This window comes from Rattus norvegicus, chromosome 12 (genome assembly GCF_021556685.1).
Source record: "Rattus norvegicus strain SHRSP/BbbUtx chromosome 12, alternate assembly SHRSP_T2T, whole genome shotgun sequence".
NCBI lineage: Eukaryota > Metazoa > Chordata > Mammalia > Rodentia > Muridae > Rattus > Rattus norvegicus.
This window is the reverse complement of record NC_141545.1, coordinates 29,861,795-29,883,799: the sequence shown is the minus strand read 5'-3', so window position 1 is coordinate 29,883,799 and position 22,005 is coordinate 29,861,795. Positions and strand designations below refer to the sequence as shown.

The window sequence follows — 22,005 nt, the reverse complement described above, 5'->3', positions numbered from 1 at the left end:
ACAGGACAGAGAGATGAGTCACATCCCCAGACAGACAGTGGGCTGGTGCAAGATGTCATCACACTTCACTGAAGTGTGACAATTTAATACTTTTGAATCTTAGTTAACCTAAAGCTCACAAGGTAGAACACAAAGAAGGGAAGAGCTCCGTAGTACTGAGATGGACCAGATCCAAGCATTTAAGAAGAGAACAGTACAAAAAGGAAAATACAATGGAGATATGACAGGAGATAATTATTTAGTGGGTTTTATGTCAGCTACTGTATCAAGTGTTTATATATTTACACTAGTTCCTTCCTCTTAACAATCCTATGATCCAGGGCACAGAGAGATGTATGAAACTTACCAATTCTGGTTAGCTTTAATCGTCAACTTCACACAACCTAGAATCACCTGAGAAGAGAGTCTAAAGTGAGAAATTATCTAGATCAAGTTGGCCAGTGGGTATGTATATAGAGATTTGTCCTGATTATCAATTGATCCTGCTGACTGTGGGAAGCGTCATCCCCTAGGCTGTACCCTTAACCATATGAAAAACAAAGAAAGCTGAACAAAAGTGAGAAGCAGCAAGCAAGCAATATGAGCACATTTATTTCTCTCTTCTCTTGACTATGAATGTGATATGACTAACTAGCTAGAGTTTCCTGTCTTGATCTCCAAAGAATAATGAACTGTAACCAGGAACTGTAAAACAAACAAACCCTTGCCTCACTTTCATTATCTTTGGTTGAGGTATCATAGCAACAGAAATAAAATGAAAACATTATACACAACAAAGGGGAGGGTTTACTCTGTAGCCCAGGGCTCCCTGGAAGTCAATATGTTGCCTTGAACTCACTGCAAGTCTTAGTCTCCCAAATGCTAGGATTCCAAGTGTAAGCCACCACGCCCAACTATGTTGTTCTATTCACATACTCCAAAATTCATACATCAACCGCAAACCTGGAAAAGAGATCGTTTCAAGTAAGGTCAAGTCATCTGTGGTTCTGATGCTTTTAAACTGTCCAGTAAGAATGATTGATTTTTGTTGAATTCAACATAAACCCAGTCATTCATGAAGTAGGTCAGCCTACCTTCTCTTGGGTGAAAACTGGAGTTTGAAGAGAAAAATGAATATGGAGAACAAAGAAGTAACACAGACAATCCTTTCAAGGATTGCATCCCTGGCCAAGCATGATAGCATCTACCCACGATCCCAGCTGCTGGGAGAATGAGACAAGAGGACTTCTACAGGTTTGGGGCTATCTCAGGATATTCAGTGAGTACCAGGCCAGCCATAGCTAAAACTCACCACCACCCACTTCCTTAGGAAGGTAAAATGGAGTCAAGAATATTCAGATTTTTTTTATGAGAGACTAGCATGATCAACTGATATTGGGAAGTTTAGAAAGAGAATAGGAGAGAATTTCCATGAGTGACATCACGGGGTAAATGGGGGAGACAGGGTCGGCAGCCCAGTTGAAGATACTAACCTTAGCCTGGATGAGGAATGTCTTTTCCAGTTGTTATGAAATGCTTTCCCTGGGGAGACTTAAACAAATATCTACCCACTCCTTGTACAGGACCAGCAATAAACCAAGTAGGGAGCACAAATTTGGAGCACAAATTAATTTGCATAGGCCACCCCAAGGCAGCTTCACCACAAAAAGTCTCACCCTAACATGGATGACAACTTCCCTATGGATGCACAGATGGAATCCTACGTTCTAGTTAAGGCTAACTCTCTACAATCTGTGTATTCTAGCAGTTCATAAGACCACAAAAACATGTGTAACTATAGCAGAGTTACATATAAATTGCTAGGAGGCATAAGAAGGGGTGACTGGAATCACAGGTGAGGGGCTTAATGACCCACTCCACCCTTCTATGAGGAAGCATCAACAGTGGACAAACCCCATCTCAGAGGTCCCTTTCAAGTAGACACAGCTCTTCTGACACAATTGATGGATGCTATGCCCAGAAGATGGTGCTGTCCAACACCACTGAATGAAAGAAGACGGTGCCCTGTATGGAAGTGAGAATTCCAAAGGGAATCTGAAGGAGTTCACTTGGTTTCCTCTATGAATTGTAAAGCAAGAGCGTCCATTACACAGATGGATGGAGGTAACAGTTAAAAATGGTAGGGCACTGTCTTGCTGCTTCCTCATTCAAGAGTTAAGAAGCACAGACCATCTTTATCCATCATACCTACCTTCCTGTTGGCACATAGAAGATGATAGATAACCAGTGTTTCTAAAAGACATTGAATAGGATCGAGGTTCCAGAGAATCTCAAGGTGAAACCTTAAAGGGGAGTGGAGTGAGCTAGGATGGTTTGTCCTTGGCAAAGTCAAGGTTCCCCTGATCTAGACCTGAACATGTACAATCAAGAAATATTGGGGCTGGGGATTTAGCTCAGTGGTAGAGTGCTTACCTAGGAAGCGCAAGGCCCTGGGTTCGGTCCCCAGCTCCGAAAAAAAAGAACCAAAAAAAAAAAAAAAGAAATATTGACTTGCTCCACAGTCTTCCTCTGCTAGCATCCTGATGCTCCCCGAGGAAGCTTTAAATGCTTGAAGGATAACAGCACATGGCAGTTAATCTTGATTGTCGATGTGACTGGATTGAGAGACACATAGGAGATGGGTAAAGCACACTTCTTGATGTGTCTATGAGGGTCTTTTCAGCGATTCCTAGACCACAGGAGCATCAACCGAATAGATGGGTCATTCCATGGATGAATTCAAACTCTCAACAGACCAAGGGATGGGAATATAACTCAGTGGTAGAGCACCTGCTGAGACTCCCTCAGCAAGGGGTTAGGGACATGGCTCAGCCACAGGGCTCCTGCCTAGAATTAGCTAACGAGGGACTGAACACACAGTTCAATGGCAGAGCACTTGTCTAGCAGGCCTGCAGCACTGACATTCACAGAACGAAGTGAATGAAAAGAACACGCTATGCCATAAGAAGAGTATGCTGAAGACTTAGTGCCCAACTGGTGGTGCCCTTGAGAAGTTCTTGGATCATGGGGGCTCTGACTTCATCAGTGTAGAGATCCATATTTGATGGTATTAGTGGGAGTGACAAAAACTTAAGAGGTGGGGGGTCTGGCTGGAGAGAAAGTAGATCAGTGAGGATGTGCCTTGGGGAAACATCTTGTCCCTAGCCCCAGCTCTTGCTTCTCTTTTTGCTGGCTGCTCTGAGGTCAGCAGTTCTTCTCCATCCTACCCTCCTGCAATGTTGTTCTGTCTCACCAAGGAGCCAAGCAACAAAGTCTAATGACCATATACTAAAAGTTCTGAAACTATGAGCCAAAGCAAACTCTTCCTCTCTGTACTGGCTGGTTTTGTGTATCAACTTGACACAAACTAGAGTTATTACAGAGAAAGGAGCCTCCCTGGAGGAAATGCCTCCATGAGATCCAGCTGTAAGGCATTCTCAATTAGTGATCAAAGGGGGGAGGGCTCAACCCATTGTGGGTGGTGCCATCCCTGGGCTGGTAATCCTGGTTTCTGTAAGAAAACAGGCTGAGTAAGCCAGGGGAAGCAAGCCAGTAAGCAGCACCCATCCATGGCCTCTGCATCAGCTCCTGCCTCCAAGTTCCTGCCCTGTGTGAGTTCCAGTTCTGACTTCCTTTGGCGATGAACAGTAATGTGGCAATATAAGCTGAATAAACTCTTTCCTCCTCAACTTGCTTCTTGGTCATGATGTTTTGTACAGGAATACAAACCCTGACTAAGATACTCCTCTTTAAGTTGTTTTTCTTTCTGGTATTTATTACAGTAACAAGGGAAAATCTGACTAGCAGAAACTGTTCCCATAAATAAACACCCATTTTTACTACTTGTGTGTGTTCAGCTTCTATCATAGCTTGCATTCTGGGCCTTTTTGAGAATCTGAAGCTTCTCCCTGCCTCCTGAAATGTGCATTGGTACAAAAAAAAAACATAAAATGGGCTGCCTTAAATGATGACAGACTCTCTGAAGCTCTTCTAGAAGCCCCAAGGATAGCCTCACCAGAGGGGAGCATCTGCTGTTCAAAGCTTCTCAATTCTGCTTCAGTTAACAGATTATATATCCATACTACACATACTTACTAGAGAACTCAGTGACTAGATCAAGAGGATAAAAGGTTTTGGGGTGGGGAGATAATGCAGTGGGTGAACTGCTTGCTGTGCATGTATGAAGACCCAAGTTCAGATCCCCAGCACCCAATTTTTCAGGGCATAGCAACTGTAGAGGGCCGCTTTAACATTCGCCACCACAAGATGGCGCTGGCTTCCACTGTGCCCCACGTGGAAGGCCAGGATAGCTCCCGCCATTACAAGATGGCGCTGGCCTCCGCCACACCAGCCGACTTTCAGGAAGTTAACTGTGTGCACATGTGCAAGAGTGCCTTCGTGCCAGGTCTTTGCCCACTCCGGGGCGTGCCTTATGAGATCATGGGTGAGCGACCAATCAGGTGTGGATGTGCCTCGCTAGGGTGTATATAAGCCACGCCATGCGGGCACGCGGGGCTCTCTTTAAGATTTAATAAAAGGTTTTGGCTGCCGCAAGGATTCGTATGTCCCCGCGTGTTTTCTTGCTGGCGAGGTCATGTGTGGGACAAGCAACATGTCCTATAACCACAGTGCTGGGAGGTAGAGACAGGTGGCACTCTGGCCATCCAGTCTAGCAGCAGTGGTGAGCTCCAGGTTCAAGAAGAGACCCTGTATCAAAAAATTAAGAAAAGGTAAAGAGTGATAAAGACATCCAAAGACAACCTGTGGCTTCCACACGTACATTCACATATGTGCTCACTCCCAAAACATGTGTATAAGCCTTGATCACAGACACATGCACCCCTCCAAAAAGAGAGTGAAGGAAGAGAAAGAAGAGGAGATGGAGGAGAAGGGGAGGAGGGGGGGGGAGGAGGAGAAAGGATCCATTAGTCTGCTTTTGCCAGGTTATGATGCGTAAAGAGCAACCCCACAATGGCTCACAATACAGTTACATTTGCTGCTTGAGTTTCTTGTCCTTCTTGGATCATCTGTCCCTTGCTTGTCTTACTCATCTAAGATCACAGATTAAAGATGTGCAGTCACCTTCTGAATTTACTTACCTGAGTGCAGAGCAGATGCCAAACCTTATGGAATTCTCTTAAACTTTTTGCTTGGAGGCTAGAAAGGTGGCTCTTTAAGGAGACCTAGGTCAGATTCCCAGCACCCATGTCTGGTGACTCACAAACACCTATAACTCCATCTCTAAGAAATATGATGCCCCCCATAGGCCTTGATGGACACCCACACTCATATGCAGTTATGCATCCACATGTGCATATTTATGTGTATGTGCATGCACACACACACACACACACACACACACACAATTTAAAATAATAAAAGTAAGTCTTTAAACTCTTTGCTTAGACACAGCATCCTACCTCAGGCTACATTCGATTGCTCTAAACAGGTGTTACTGACAACACGAAAGGAGAGGCTAGCTTTCTGTAGGTTGTAGGGAGATGGTCCATTGTAAAAAGCACTGCCTAGCCACATGCATGTGAGAACAGAGTACAGTTCTATTAGCATCCAGAAAGACACCTGCGAGGTCATCAGAATCATCACTGCCAGAGCTAAATGCTTGGAGACAGTCAAGATCAGCTGCTAACAAAGCAGAAGTCAGAGATTGTCACCAAGAGGATTCACAAACTCCTGTGAACATGAACAGTATGCAACTTCACATTTGCTCGCCCTGGCATCTTGGTTTGGGTTAGTGTTGCTGGGATGAAGCACCATGACCAAAGCAACTTGGGGAGAAAAAGGGTTTATCCAGCTTAAGCTTCTAGATCACAGTTCATCATCGAAGGAAATCAGGACAGAAACTCAAGCAGGGCAGGAACCTAGAGGCAGGAGCTGAGGTAGAGGCCATGGATGCGCGCTGCTTACTGGCTTGCTCCTCATGGCTTGCTCAGCCTGATTTCTTATAGAACCCAGAACCACCAGGATGGGTTCTTATAAAACCTAAGGATGGCACCACCCATGATGGGCTGGACCCTCCTCCATCAATCACTGGTTAAGAAAATGCCCTTCAGGCTGAATACAGCATGACCTTATGGAGGCATTTTCTTATTCCATGTTTCCTCTTCTCAGATGACTTTAACTTGTATCAAGTTGGCATAAAACCATGCAGCACATGTGTATAATTTCCTAATTGGCTCAACCCCCATGATATTTTGAAAGAATGAATGAATCTTATAGAAATTACCTCATCCTTTGCCCAGTTCCAAATTTTTATTTTTAATATTTTTATCCTTTGAAGGTTTCATACATTCATATAATGCATAATGGTCATATCCATGTACCATTAACCCTTCCTACTCCTCCCAGTACCTCACTGTGCATCCCTTCCAACTCTAAGACCTCTTTTTTATCATTATCAACAGCCACCTGAGTGCAATTAGTGCTTCCCATATACTCATGGGTATGTGGCCATACACTGGGTCATGAGCAACCTACCAACATCCATGTCTCAAAGGAGAATGAGTTCCCTCCTTTAGCAAACATCAACTTCCAATAGCCCCTTCAATAAGGGTAATGGTTCATGTGCCTCTCTCCCATTCATGTTGAATGGATGGCTTGATCTTGCACAGGTCTGGCACAGATAACCACAGCTTCTGTGAAGTAGATGTCATGTATAGACATGTATTCACAGCTTTCCTCCCTATCTAGCTACAGGCCTCGTTTTAAAAAGGCTCCTGAATGAGACACAACACAGCAACCCACGTGGGTCCCCTCCCACATATGCCCTGAATGCCGTTTGCCTGCCTGCCTGCCTGCTTGCCTGCTTGCCTGCTGCTTGCCTGCTTGCCTGCCTGCCTGCCTGCCTGCCTGCCTGCCTGCCTGCCTGCCTGCTTGCCTTTAAATCTTGGGAATATCCTCCACTACCCCATAAGTCCCCACTTCTCCTCAGCCCCCCTTAATGAGGCTTGCCTTTGCTTTACTTACTCCTGTGTGTCTGCATCTTTAACCATCAAAAGCACAAGCAAATGGCTCAAGCCGACAAAATGGCTCATCAGGTAAAGGTGCTTGTCACCCCATCTGATGACATGTAAATCCCCAGGGCCTACATGGTAGAGGGAGAAAAGTGACTTCTGCAAGTTGTCCTATGACCTCCACATACATGTGCTCAGATAATACATAAATACATACATATGTACATACATACATGTAATTGTTAAAAATAACTCAAGAATCACTATCTAAAGGTGGTTTTTAATGGCTGTTGTGTGCCCATTACCTTAAGTCCCAGGGTGAAGCCTATCTTGGCAGAAAAAAAAATCCTGCCACTCTCAAAAAATTGTGTCAATGTGCTGTGACACAATACATTCTCCTCTCACAGGTACATATATGGGGAAAATCACCATAAAATGCAAGGTTTAGTCTAACAAAGAAGACCAGCAGCCATGTCCCAAAGAGAGTGAGTCCCCTCCTCTGGCACGTTCTGTACCTTATTTGAGAACATGTCAATCAATCTGTAGGTTCCTAAGTCCCATCCTTGATGCCAGGCAGAAAGACGAGTAAGAAAACGCCACATTGCAGAGAGAAATCCCCATGCAGATTTTCATGCCACGGCCTTTGATGTGAGGGTTGAAGTCTAGGAAAGAAAGAATTATTACAGTTGAGTATCTAGTCTATTAGCTACTCAATGTCCCTGAGAAAATGATCTAACGGCCTGTAAAATTCCCTGTATATTTTATGACTGGGATAAAATGTGGTGCCTTCTAGAGAAGCAATTTGCTTCTTCTGTGAGATGATGAAGTTGACAGGTTATTTAAGTTTTTTTTTATCCGACCTCAGTTACCACAAAGTTTAGGCTTGAATTTCATGCTCACCAGAATTAAGTACGCACCTATCATTTCTGGTTATGTTCTTCTCTTTTCTGTATGGGCTGGGTTTGCTCTTAATTGCTTCAGAGCGTGTGTGTGTGTGTGTGTGTGTGTGTGTGTGTGTGTGTGTGTGTGTGTGAATAGAGAGGCAAGAAGGCAATGTCAAGTGTCCTGCTCTACCACCCTCTGCCTTAGTCCCTTGAGACATAACCTGCCCATCAACTGGCTAGCTTGGCTGGCCAACAGCTCCTGGAATCTGCCTATAGTGTGTGCTCATGTGTGTGGTGTGTGTTCACGTGGGCATAAACACCCATACACACCTATGGAGTCCAAAAGAGAACATCAGTTGTCTCCCTCTTATCTTACTCCCTTCCTCGTTCTCTTGAGACAGGCTGTCTTGTTGGGGAACCTTGCTAGTAAGGTCGGAGTACCCCATGACCATTTTGAGCATGGAGCAAAATTGGAGACTCTCTTTCTCATTGGGGCTTTCCTGTCTCTTCCTGTCTTTGTCTGGAAATTGCCCCTCAACACAGGTAGATGGCCTTGTCTGGCATTGTCCAAAAAGTGACCTATACAAAGCTCTCTGCAAGGCTGCATAACAGCACACACATCATACTCTGCTTCCTGTCTGCATAACTGCTATACTAGAGCCAATCAGCCCTTCCTGCTCCCTTGATGCCAGGGCCAATTAGCCCTTTCCACCCCATCCCTAAAAAATGCCCTTATAGACCCTATCCCTGAAACAATAAAGTAGACTAGATTCTCTGCAGCAGTCTCCAGAGGTCTTTCCGCCATATTCACTGTTGTCTGAACATCTCTAACTCTGCCCTCTTTCTCCCTTCAGGCTGGTGGCCAACAGCCTCCAGGGTAAAAGGGGAGGACACAGATGGAGGACCACTGAACCTTCAGCTAGGTAGCCAGAAAGCCACAGCCATCCCCCTGACTCTACCCTGTGCAGCACTGGCGTGGTAATGATGTATACCATGACTGGTTTGTTTTTTTTATACTCATGCTGGGGATTCAAACTAAGGTCCTTACATTTGCTGTCACACACTAAGCCATCTCCATGGGTCCAATTGCTTCATTTTTCAAAGACATTTTTGAAGTTATGTTTCTAGTTTGGAAAAGTAAATATCATGTAGAGATTAAGAAAAGCCAACAAAGGAAAAACATTATTCTATATAATGCCAACTCTGCTTCCTTACTTCTGCAAAAACCGCACTGGTACCATTTTAATATAATCCTTCAGGTACTAGCGTTACATAGAAATGTGTGCAGTATAACTTAAAGAATAAGTTTTCTTTGTTCATCTCTGCTGCCAGGTTCCCCTACAAAGAATTACGCAAGAAAGGCTGATCTGGCAGCTCCTGGATATAATCTCAGAACTTGGGAAAGTGACTAAGGCAGGGCACACAATACTTAGCCATGTATGTATAAGTTTATTTCTGTGTTCTTTACTTTGGAAATTGTTGTTGTTGTTGTTGTTTCCTAACCTTGACCATTTTTCTCGATGTAGCTTCATCATTTTGAAATCAGAAAAAAAAAATATCCTCAGTTTTTTCTCTGGTTTGACTAGTCCGAGACTACCATGGTCTCATGGAAAATTGAAATTAAAAATTGCTTTTGTTATATATTTTTATGAGCAAATGTCACTGGCATTAAAACAGCTTGATCATGGGCCGCATTTGGTAGTACAGGCATTTTCATGGTGTTAATTCTGCTACACAAACCTTAGATATCTTTCCATTTAATGTGCCTCCTTTGATTTCCCCCACCAGAGTCCTGCAGCTTTCAGAATATGCATGCTCACTTCCTTGGCTTGTGTTGTGTACTCGTGCTTTGTGTGCTGTGCTACATAGACATCCTACTTCACACTGCACAAAGTAACAAAAGTCTTTTTGACCATTTGGGTTGCCTCCCATTGCGATTCTGTGGTCATGTCTACTCTCAAGTACATTCTATATCCTTCATACTACATGATGCCAAAACAAAGCTGAAAAGGCCCAGAAGATAAGACATTGTGAGACCAGTGTCTCTCCTTCCAGACTAGGTAGACTGATGGTACAGGAGGCAGATAGGGAAAGAAGAAAGATGTTGATAGGAGGTGAAGTGTGCTGTCCCTACCAGAGGAACAAAATACAGAAAGGTCTCAGATTCCTCCAGAGAAAAGGTCCTCCCTGGACCTCTATGTTGTGTGGCTTTTTCTGAGGCCATTCAAAGAAAGGTTTACTCATTTCAAATAGGATACCAATGGCTGACCAAGATAATCATTCCACTACATTCCAACTTAACATACTAATGAGTTCATTGGGCTTGCTTTCAAGGCAAGTTTGAGTGGTTGCTCACAGGATCATGGTGACTCAGAGACAGCTACATTCATGGAAAGACACCTCTAGCATGAAAACACCCAAAAGCTGAATCACCTGGTGCTCCACACACAACTTACAGGCAGCTTGAATAGCTGCCTCTCTACAGCTATTCTTACTGCTTGTAGAACCTTGAAAAGGAACCTCATGAATCTTTTCAGTTTCAGGGACTTCCTGAAACTGGTGAGTTTCATTCACTGTCTGAGTCTTAAGCCTCCCTCCAGGATGGAATGGTTCAATTTGGAGGAAATAGCTACACAGCAACACATTTTACACAAATAAAATCACCTTCTCTACTGCAGTGAATTCCGAAGTCCCACCCTACTTCTCCCTAGCAAAGGACAAAAACACTAGGATTGGCTCTACAAGAACAGAGTGGGAATCAACCAGAGCTACAGTCATTGAGAGAAGGAGCTACAAATGGATGAGATGGAATTATTTCCATCACTAGGAGGTCTTTGGGAGCATCCCAGTCCTCATGGCTGACACTTTACATGCCGAGGGGCACACTGTACTGCTGTCAGAGTAGAAAATGACTATTCTACCTCTGTCTCCTGGATCTCAGAGGCACAGCTTGAAATTTCGGACCCTCCTTCTGTTTGTGCACCCTCCCTCTCCAGAACAAATGATAACATTTGCATTCTGCTTTCAAAACATATGGAGAGAAGATATCTCAACCCCATTCTGTATCTCAGCGACCTTCAGGTTGGCTCTCGTTTTCTCCATGTTCAATATGGTTGACTGTAGAGACTTTACAAAAAAAATGGTGTGCTGGCTGGCTTGCATACCTTTGTTAGCTTTCTGACACTGGGTGGGAGAGTGGTACTATCCTGGGGTTGCCATCTAACCAAGGATGCCTTCTTTTTTTTTTTTTAGAGTGCCTAAAATCTCTTTTTTTTCCCTTTTTTTTTCTTTATTAACTTGAGTATTTCTTATTTACTTTTCGAATGTTATTCCCTTTCCTGGTTTCCGGGCCAACATTCCCCTAACCCCTCTCCCTCCCCTTCTCTATGGGTGTTCCCCTCCCCATCTTCCCCCCATTACCGCCCTCCCCCCAACGATCACGTTCACTGGGGGTTTAGTCTTGGCAGGACCAAGGGCTTCCCCTTCCACTAGTGCTCTTACTAGGATATTCAATGCTACCTATGAGGTTGGAGCCCAGGGTCAGTCCATGTATAGTCTTTGGGTAGTGGCTTAGTCCCTGGAAGCTCCGGTTGCTTGGCATTGTTGTTCATATGGGGTCTCAAGCCCCTTCAAGCTCTTTCAGTCCTTTCTCTGATTCCTTCAACGGGGGTCCCGTTCTCAGTTCAATGGTTTGCTGCTGGCATTCGCCTCTGTATTTGCTGTGTTCTGGCTGTGTCTCTCAGGACCAAGGATGCCTTCTTAGTGCCTCCACACGACACATAAGCAAAATCACATAAGACAACATCTCCCTTCAAAGCTACCTTCGCTGGTCAGTGTCGTGCCCTGTTTAACACTGCAAAGGGCAAGTTGAAGCTAAATCTGCAATGTGCGTGGGTAGGGTTTTTTTTTTTCTCCCTTCTTCTTTGTCCTTTAAGTATAAGAATTTCAGAGACATAGTTCTAGGTGTTGATCTGTTTCCATTCTCCCTGCCTGGTGGCTGGTAGGCTCTTTTGATCTGCAGATGTAGAGGGTTGTTTTTTTTTTTTTTCTTCCGCAGCTCAGAAGCTGTTCTGTTGTTTCTATGAGTGCTGTTATGTCTCCGTGTTCAGTGACAAAGGTTTTTCTGAAGCGCCATTGTCTGTCCCCTGGAGCTGTCCTTACCTCTCTTGAGTTTCCATTTCTCATCATTCTGTCCTAAGCCGAGCAGTGTGCTTAAGTTAACATCCATTTGGCAGCCTGCAAACAGGCTGCATGGATTTAAATAGGTCAGAATTCTACCTCCTTCTTCCTCTCCAGCTCGAGGCAATTTACTGCCTCCCTTACATAGGTGAATTCCAAGGTAGGCATGGGGGGTACACACCTGTGATCCCGGCACGTAGGAGGGGGAGACAGGCCATGAGTTCAAGATCATCCCTGGTTGCATGGTGAGTTCAAGACTACCATGAGATACCATTTCAAAAACAGAACCAAAAAGGTTAGTTATACCCACTTGGCATGGAAACAGGAGATGGGGAACTACTTTTATTCCTAAGTTGCAAGAATCACATATCTAGACAGAATGTCAGAAACTTCTAGAAGAAACTATAACTATTCTAGTTCTTTCGCACATTCATTATGAAGCTGGTCTCTGATCTACAAAAACAAAGAAACAAAACAACAACAGCAAGCCATGGGGAGTTGGATCAGAAACTGGTTCTTGGCTGGAAAAATAATATGCCTTGTCACTGATTATAACCAACCAGTTTTTGTTGTTGAGACCAAACCAGGAAGGGCCCTGGCCATATATTCATGGCCTCCCCAAATAAGTAACACACTGTATATTCTCTTACTCACATATGAGAGACAAGAACTGAAGTTCACTCTGGCTAGATTTTAAGTGAATCTTCTAATCGTGGTCACATTAGAGGGACTTCAGTTATTCTTGTCATTTCCTGTATGGGACAGGTCAGTGGAGAATATGTCTCAGGGCTGAGGTCATGTCACCATGGATCACAATGAGTAAATTGTTTGCCATGAGTCTTAGTTAGGGTTTCTACCATGGTGATAAAACACCATGACCATAAACAAACCTGGGGAGGAAAAGGTGCATTTCAGCTTATAACTCGCAGGTCAGACTCAATTGCTAAGGAAAGTCAGGGCAGGAGTTTAAAGAGGGCAGGATCCTAGAGGCAAGAGCTGATGTAGTAGCCATGGAGGAGAGCTACTTGTAGGCTTGTTCCCCATGGCTTGCTCAGCCTGCTTTCTTATACCACTCAGGAATCACCGGCCCAGGCATGGCACTGCCACAGTGATCTAGACCCTCCCATATCAATCGCTAACCAAGAGAATGCACTGCAGACTTGCCCACAGGGCAACCCAGTGGCAACATTGTGTCAGGTGTACATAAAACCAGCCAGGGCACCAGGTAAACACAATGACCTGACTTTGGATTCCCAGCACCTATGTGATAGCCAGGTGCAATGGAACGCATCTGTAATCCCAGTGCTGTGGAAAACACTGGGGATCCCCAAAGCTTGCTGGCCAGCAAGTACAGCCAGTCAGTGAGATCCAGATTCAGGGAGAGACTCTGTCATGAAAAATAAAATGAGAGCAATAGAGAAAGATGTTCTCTGACCTCCGAACACATGTAGAACTGCACATGCACACAAACATTCACACATGCAAACATATACACATAGAAACACATATACATACAAACATACACATACACAAACATACACACGCAAATATATTTTTAAGAAAATACACATCTAATTAATATCACTTGTTGAAATTTCCCAGCTGTCCCTTTAAAGCCTTTCTTTTTTTTTCTGTATGCATGTATATTTGTGCACACATGTTCATGGGGGAGGTTGCATATGTATATGCAGGTGCACATACACATGTGCCCACGGGAACATAAGCATCAGAGAACAAGCTTGGGTGTTGTTCCTCAGTGCTGTCTACTTTGTACGTTTTTAAGATAGTCTCTCATTGCCCTGAAGTCCATTCATTAGGTTAGGCTGGCTGGCCAATGAGCAAATAGGATCTGTCTATCTCTACGGATGCTGCAACCCTTTAATTCGCATTGTGGTGACCCCCCCAACCATAAAGTTATTTCTGTTGCTACTTCATAACTGTAATTTGCTACTGCTATGAATAGTAATGTAAATATCTGATACAAATGATATATGATATGAAACCCCCAAAGGGGTCATGACCCACAGGTTGAGAACCACTGGACTGGGACACTATATATAGTATATATACCCATACACAAACATATACACACAAATATATTTTAAGAAAATATGCATCTAATTAATATACACACAAACATATACACAGTGTTTATTTTGTTTGTCTCTGCTTATTTATTAATATGGCTTCTGGAGATTGAATCCAGGTCCTCACATTGGCAAGGAAAGCATTTTGCGGACTGAGCCATCTTCCATATCCATTGGTGAAGAATGTTCCCTGGCTATTGTGACTACTGATTCTCACCCTTGCAAGTTTATCCCATATGTAACTGGCTGAATGGCCCCTACAGACATCTAGAGGGAGAGAGGAGACAGGAGATAAGAAAAAGAAAGGGAGGAAGTAGATAAGGAAGGGTAAAGAAAGGAGATACTTGTGTCTCTCTGTTTGACTATCAGACTATCTCAAGAACCTGGAATTTTCCAGAATGCCATGCTTACTGACAAAGAAGACTAAAGTCTGGCCCAGGCAGAGAGGAAAGCTTTCTCCTTGAAAGAGCTTGTCAGACGTCTTACCAAAGAGATAATTCAGAGACCAGTGGTGGGCAGAGCCTGAAGTTGCCAGGGCCACACCGTAGCCAGGCCTGATTATATGTGCATACCTCTAGCCCTCTCTTTAAAACTTAACCTACCCCAAAATGGATTTAGGCGAGGCGCATCTGCTGGATTTCTTTATCCCTCTTCTCAGTACAGCCACATTAAATAAAACTCCCTTTCCTGTTTTTCACTATTAATTTAGATCTTTTATTGTCTTATGACAGATAGGCACACAAATGTGGTTTAACAAACCATACAGTTGACTAGGAAGGTAAGTTTTAGAAAAGACCACCTGGATGACAACCGGAAAAGGAAGCCAAAGTGAGTTCAGAAGTTGGGCAACATGTTAGAAGCAAAACTGCTTCATACTTACTTAGCATGCTCAATATTACAGTTTTAAACTTTTGACCCAACCAAATGCATTATTTTGTTTTGAGTGTAGCATAGGTGTGCCCATGCTCACACATGAGTGTGTAGACTGTATGCACATGTATGTGCATGCATCTAGGTTAGGTTGGTATTTCTGTGGGGATTTCTCTTGGTTATTTGGAATACTCATCCACTGTGGGCAGCACCATTCCCAAGGCAAGGGATCTGGAACTGTGTAAGAGGGAGAAAACAAGCTAAGCAACACATGCATGCATTAACTGGCTTCATTCTGCTCTTGGCTGTGGATGTTATACGATACGATGAGCTGTTCCAAGTTCCCTGCAAGGATGGACTACGAATTGTGAGCCAAATAAACACTATTTCTCTTAAGCTGCTTTTGTCAGATGTGTCACAGCAAGAAACAAAACTTAACCAAAAAACGACATTCGACGAGCTGACCAATTCCCATATCCCAAAAGCAGACCCCAAGTGAGGCAATCAGTGCCGTCCTCTGCTCTTTCCAAGTCCACACCCCATTCGGTTGTTCTATCACATCATACGATCTCCATCGGAATCTGTGCTCTCAACAGAGGCAGAGATGAGAGTCTTCTGCCAATCATGTTTACTTGCCATCCCTTGTTTCCTTAAGCCCACATTGAATAAATCACACAAGCAGTTTAATTCCTAATCAAGAGGCCCTCGGGTGTGACTTCAGAGACACATTTTATGGCTCCTTCCCACATCAGGTATGAAAATGAAAAATGTCTCACTCATTCCGCCAAAATGTACATATGCAGTAAATCACAGAGGTCTATCAACGAAAAGAGCTCTCAGGTGACAAAATATGAAAGGAAGGACCTGACACTGGGGAGTCAGAACTGGGGAATCGCCTGTATCTTCCCCTAATTTTAGTTGCTGTTGTAGTTTGCTTGTTTGTTTACAGTACTGGATAGGTAAGCGTTTTACCATGCAGCATCACCTCCAGCCCCTCACTAGGGAATTCTATGCAGGCACCCTACTTCTGAGTCATAGCTCCAAGTCCTTCTTGGGGCATTCTAGGCAGGGGCTCTCACACTGAGCCACACCCCAGCCCCTCACTGGGGGATTCTAGGCAGGGGCTCTACCACTGAGCCACACCCCCAGCCCCTCACTGGGGGATTCTAGGCAGGGGCTCTACCACTGAGCCACGCCCCCAGCCCCTCCCTGGGGGATTCTAGGCAGGGGCTCTACCACTGAGTCACACACCCCAACAAGTGGGTTTTAAACAAGTAGTTTTTACCACTGAACTATATCCCAGCATCTCTTTCTAGTTATTTTCAAACGTGGTTTTACTAAGCCTTCCAGGCTAGCTTTGGTCTCACTCTGTAGTTGGAGATGGCTTTGAGCTTGCAATCATCTCTCCTCAGTAACGCCAAGTGCTGGAAATATTAACCTGCTGAACCAAGCCCAGTTACCCCACAATTTTCTCAGTAACCATGCTAGTACAAGCACATACAGTTTGCACAAGTCAGGAACTCTATAACTGAAGAAAAGAGGCTCGGTTCCACAAATCAGTGAAGAATCTAGCCAGTCCTGCCCTCCTTAGTGTGGCAGCCCCATACTGCCATACTGTTGCTCATAAAGCTAAGACTATCTTGACTCTGGTTTGACTGCTACAGTGGTTAATCTTAATTGTCAACCTGATGGGATATAGAATCACCTTTTGGGATATTATGAGGATGTTTCCAAAAAGGGTTTAACTGAGGAGGGAAGACCTACCCAAAATATAGGCATGATGCCCAGTGGACTGAGGTTCCAGACTGAATCAAAAAAAGAGAAAGTGAGCATCTCTCTCTGCTTCCAGACTGTGGATACAATGTGACCAGCCATCTCATGCTCTGCTGCCATGCTGTCCCCACAATGATGGACTGTGCACCCTCAGACTGTGGGCCACAACCACCCCATCATCCATTAAGTTGCTTTTATCAGGTATTTTGTCACAGCAGCAAGAAAAGTAATATAAAAAAAAGTGTAACAGTTCACGTGTTAACTTAAACTCCAAATTCATCCTAATGAACAATATTTGGGGGCAGGGCCTTTGGGAAGTAATTAGAATTAGATGAAATCGTGAGAAGGATGGAGCTACCATAATGGCCTTAGTCAGAGATAGAAGCAAGCACACCATTCTGCTTTGGCATGTGGCCCTCTCTACCACGTGATATCCTCATCAGAGTAGATGCCAGCTCTCAGGCTGTGGATCTCTGAGCTGAATAAACCTTCTATTCTCTCTAAGTTATAGTCTTGGGAGTTTTGCGATAGGCGAAGAAAAGAGACAAAGGCCTTTATCAACAAAACATCTGTCAGAGTTGTTCCCCAGGGTGGCTCTGTTCACATCACAGTTCTTTCTTCCTTCTGACCTACTTCCGGCCCACATCAGGCTTGCAGGCAGCTCCTGGTCTCCTTTTGCTCTGCTTACCAATGTAAAGCAGCTCCTTCTCTGATAATTGGCTTCTCGCTCAACCCTGAGAGCCCTTTTGATTTTATTGACGATACTGGAGAGCGTCTCTGTCTTTTTGTAAGTCCTGGGGAGGGTTGGGGAGGAGGGGTCTCAGCCTCCTGTTCGTGATCAGAACTAATGGGAAGGAGGGAAAGGTCTTATATAAGCTCACTTCAGAGAAAATTGTATTTTTAATTAACCAATTTGTCACTTAGGATTAACATCGGGTTGATCGTAAACCAAACCACAGTGACTGAACAGGATGGGATTTTGTTTTTCTTGTATAGGAAGTTCAGAGAGAGGTCTTCCAGAGATGCTGTGACCCTTCTGTGGTGCCACCAAAGTCCTGAGTTTCTGTTTCTATTATCTCTGAGTGGCGCCTCCTGCTTCCTTAGCAAATATGCAGTTCCACATCCCTATCACATGGACATTTCAAGAAGTGTCTAAAAAGACTCATCCGCTGAGGTCCCATGTATGAATTCATCTCTGACATCACTTGTCACCGAGGGCCTTTCTTACATGTTCAAGAGTTAGCTGGCTTTCATCTGGAGTGACGTGTTAAGATTCATGATTCAGGGCTGGAGAGATGGCTCAGCAGTTAAGAGCACTGACTGCTCTTCCAGAGGTCCTGAGTTCAATTCCCAGCAACCACATGGTGGCTCACAACCATCTGTAAGGAGATCCGATGCCCTCTTCTGGTGTGTCTGAAGACAGCTACAGTGTACTTATATATAATAAATGAATAAATCTTTAAAAAAGAAAAAAAGATCCATGATTCAGTGAAGAATGATACCCCTCCATGCAGGGGTCTCCCCATTTGGGAATGGAGACCTCTAATGGTCTCACAGGCCCAGCTTTTATTGTTAGTCAGGGGAATTCAAGGGAGGGTTTTGTGCCCTTTTCCCTTGATTGATTAGCTCTATCTTTAGAGGTCTGACTGGGTCTCTAATTGGTTAGGCTCTGTAGACTTCCCAGAGGCTTGCTTACTCTTTCTAGCTACCTAATCTTACTTCAGGCCAGATGACAAGGTGTCCTTGGATTGACTGCCTGAGGCTGTTGTTAGCTGACCACAGGTACCTGATCCGGGTTCTAATTCCTAGGAAACAAAAACATAGGCCTAGTCTCCCAAAACTCCAGTGTGCAGTCTATCATGGAGTCAGCCTGGCTCTGGCTAACTCAGTCCTCTCAACAGGACAAGAGAGAGTTGTATCTCTCTCTTAGTGAGACAGACCCAGAGATGGATAGTCCTTCTGGGTAAGGAATTTATTAGAAGAGTTATGGAACATCATAGACATACAGACACACAAGAGCATTGCAGAGGCTCTGAGGAGGGGGGGTCAGTCTTCAACGCCATAGGTAGACAGACAACATGGCAGCATCTCTGATGACAACTGAGGCTTATAGGGCAGAGTGGGGGGAAGGCCATGTGTTTTTTTTAATGCTCTCAAATGGGCATGAGCTAATAGTCAGGGTGTCTCTGATTATTAGACATGACATGGTGAGGAGAAGACATACCAGGAGTTTTGAGGATGTGGGAGAGGTGAGGAAAAGGATCACACTTAATAAAGGTTTACCCACTAAATGGGGGTATTGCTACTAGTGGTGTTGATGGTTTTTGATGTCCAGACAGTCTGTTTAAGAACTCATAGAAAAGCATTCAGTGGGGTGTCCGCCTCTCCATGCAGCAGCAAAGAGACCAGAATCAGCACTAAGAATCGAGGGCTGTGAATTGGGTAACTTGAGAAGTGCCTTGGTCTGGGTTCTAACCCCTGAAGCTCAGGCTCCTCGATGGTAGAATAGTTAAGTCTCTCTTGTTCAAGTACCCAGCTTGTTGTATATTTTATGGCAGTTATAACAAATTTACACACTAGTCAATCCTCGTATTTATTGGATGACTTGGAAAAATTGCTTCTATAACTGAAATGTGTGTCTCAGAACACCAAGGTTCATGGAAGTTGCCCTTTAAGTCTGCTCTATTTTATTTTTATTTAAAAAATTTATGTGTGTGAATGTTTTGTGTCTGTGTACATGTGTACACCACAAGCATGCCTGCAGAGGTCAGAAGAAAGCACCAGACCCTTGGAAATGAAGTCATAGATGCTTGTGAGCTGCCGTGTATGTGCAAGGAATGGAATCTAGGACCTCTGGAAGAACAGCCAGTGCTCTTAACCATAAAACATCTTGACAGCTCCTTACTTTTAATTATGTGTAGGTGTGGGTGTCTGTGTGTGAGTAGGCACACATGCCCATGGGTGTCCACAGAGTCCAGAAGAGGATGTCAGAGTAGTTAGAGCTGGAGTTGTGATGTTAATAACTTTCGGGATGTGGGAACTGATCTCTGGTCCTCTGGAAGAGCAGCAAGAGCTCTCAACCACTGAGCCAAGTCCCAGCTCCCACTGAAACTTCTGCAACCAGTGATTGGCGCTTCATAGGTACTTAATAAAGATCTGTTGGCAATAAATGAATTGTCCAAAGCAATAAGAGCATAGATGGGGTCAAATCCCTTATGCTAATCAATTCAAGACAAGAGGGCTGGGGACATGGCTTTAGGGTTAAAGCATTTGCCAGACAAACATGAGAACCAAAGTTCAGATCCACATAAATGCCAAATGGGTGCGGAGAGTTGCCTGTAATCCTAACCCAAGAAGGTAGACATAGGGAATTCCGATAGCAAGCTGACTAAAGAAATTAGCTTATCTACAAGCTCTGGGCTTGATTGAGAGACCTTTCCTCAATAAATCATATGTAAGAATGGTTGATAATGGTTCCCTGCCTCACACTTTGGCTTCTGCCTACATACATGTGTGCCCATGTATATGCTGATAGGCATGTGTACACATGAAAATGGAGAAAGAAAAAAGATACAAAGAAAGAGGAAGAGTGACAGTCCCAGTGAGTGTCCTCTCATGTTCACTGTCCCATTGGCATGTCCCAGAGAAGCCAGACTGAGCAATTGAGTATTGACTAGAGACTGTGCCAGCAACTATATCAGCCACGAGTAAGGGTTCAGACAGCAGGAGGGGGTAGAAGGGAACATTGTGTTAGCAGGCTGTTAGGAAACAGGGTTTCTCACTGGTCTGGGACTCACAAAGTGGCTTATCCTAGCTGGCCAGGAAGCCCCAAGGATCTGCCTGTCTTCACCTCCCTAGTGCTGGGTTTGTGTTTGTTTGTCTGTTTTCCTTTTCTTTTGGTTGTTTGTTTTTTTCAGACAGCATCTCACTATGTATCCCTGACTGTTCTGGAACTCAGTATGTAGTCCAGGCTAGCCTCAAACTCAAGGAGATCCTCCTTTCTCTGCCTCCCAAGTGCTGGCCACCATGCCCAGCCTCAGCGTTGCTTGTTTTAAATATGGGTCTTACCCTTGTTTTGTTTTGAGATAGTGTTTGTGGAAACACTAGCCAGTAATAAGCTAAGAAGTACTGAGAGTTGGAGAACTCAGTTTTACTTCATATTAATGGGGCCAGGACTGCGTGTTGAACAAAGTCTGGCTCCTACCTTTAGCTTACTGCAGGGTTTTTAGTTCTACTCTTTAAAAGATTTATTAGCAAATGGCATACACACATGAGCATACAGTTTAGAAAAGAAAAGCTCATCCAGCTTGAGAAAGAACAACAGCAATTGCTGTGAAAACCTCTTTGAACCGCAGCCTTTAAAAGCAGAACAATTATTGCCTTCTCCTAGTGAGTGACTACTTCTGGATGGCCTCCGTGTTTCACGGTTACTTAGTGGAGATGTCATTGAGGTTAGGTATTCAGAGGTGGAATTAATAAGGATGGTGGATAGAGATTGATAGATAGTTGGATAGACAGACAGACAGGTAGATGTTATAGATAGAAAGAGAGATATTGATATGATGTAGATTGATAGGTTGATAGACATGATTGATAGGTGGTAGATAAATAGATTGATATGATAGAGATAGATAGATACATAGATACATAGATAGATACATAGATACATAGATAGATAGATACATACATACATACATACATACAGACAGACAGACATACATAGATACATAGATAGATGATTGATACATACATACATACATACATAGATAAATAGATACATAGATACATAGATAGATGCATAGATACATAGATGTTATAGATAGATGGACAGATAGATAAAGACATGATATAGATAGGTTGATAGATATAATTGATAAATAAATCTATAGATTGATAGACACAATAGAGATAATAAATATGATAGAGGTAATAGATATGATAGAAACTAGACAGACAGACAGACAGACAGACAGACAGACAGACCTGGTACTCAGTCCATAAGGTCGTGCCTCAACAGTCAGTATAGTCCCAGAAAAGATCTCTTAACAGTGGGCTATGACCTAAGGTCACTCAATCCACCGGATGTCTGGAAGATTCCTGGAGAGCCACAGATCCCTAAACCATGACAAAAGCTTCAAAACGCAGGCTCTATTGTCAGCACAGTAAGCAGCAGCAGCAGCTGTGAGGAAAGCGACAGGGTAGCAAGAGGGAGGCCAAGCCAGCAAGCGGGGAGATCACGGCCTTGGACATATGCTTTTCCTC

The 22,005-nt window shown here is 43.9% G+C and overlaps 1 long non-coding RNA gene across 1 annotated transcript in view; it reads right to left on the bottom strand.

Annotated features, from left to right (window-relative positions):
- Window positions 1-4,495: 4,495 nt before the first annotated feature.
- Window positions 4,496-22,005, bottom strand: part of LOC120095855 (uncharacterized) — a 99,483-nt gene continuing 81,973 nt past the window's right edge. Inside the window, exons 1-3 of the long non-coding RNA XR_015634769.1 lie at window positions 12,664-12,768; window positions 7,466-7,612; window positions 4,496-4,686 (exon numbers count right to left, since the gene is read on the bottom strand). This is a non-coding gene — a long non-coding RNA (uncharacterized LOC120095855). Of the gene's footprint in view, window positions 4,687-7,465; window positions 7,613-12,663 lie in introns of the transcript that reaches the window.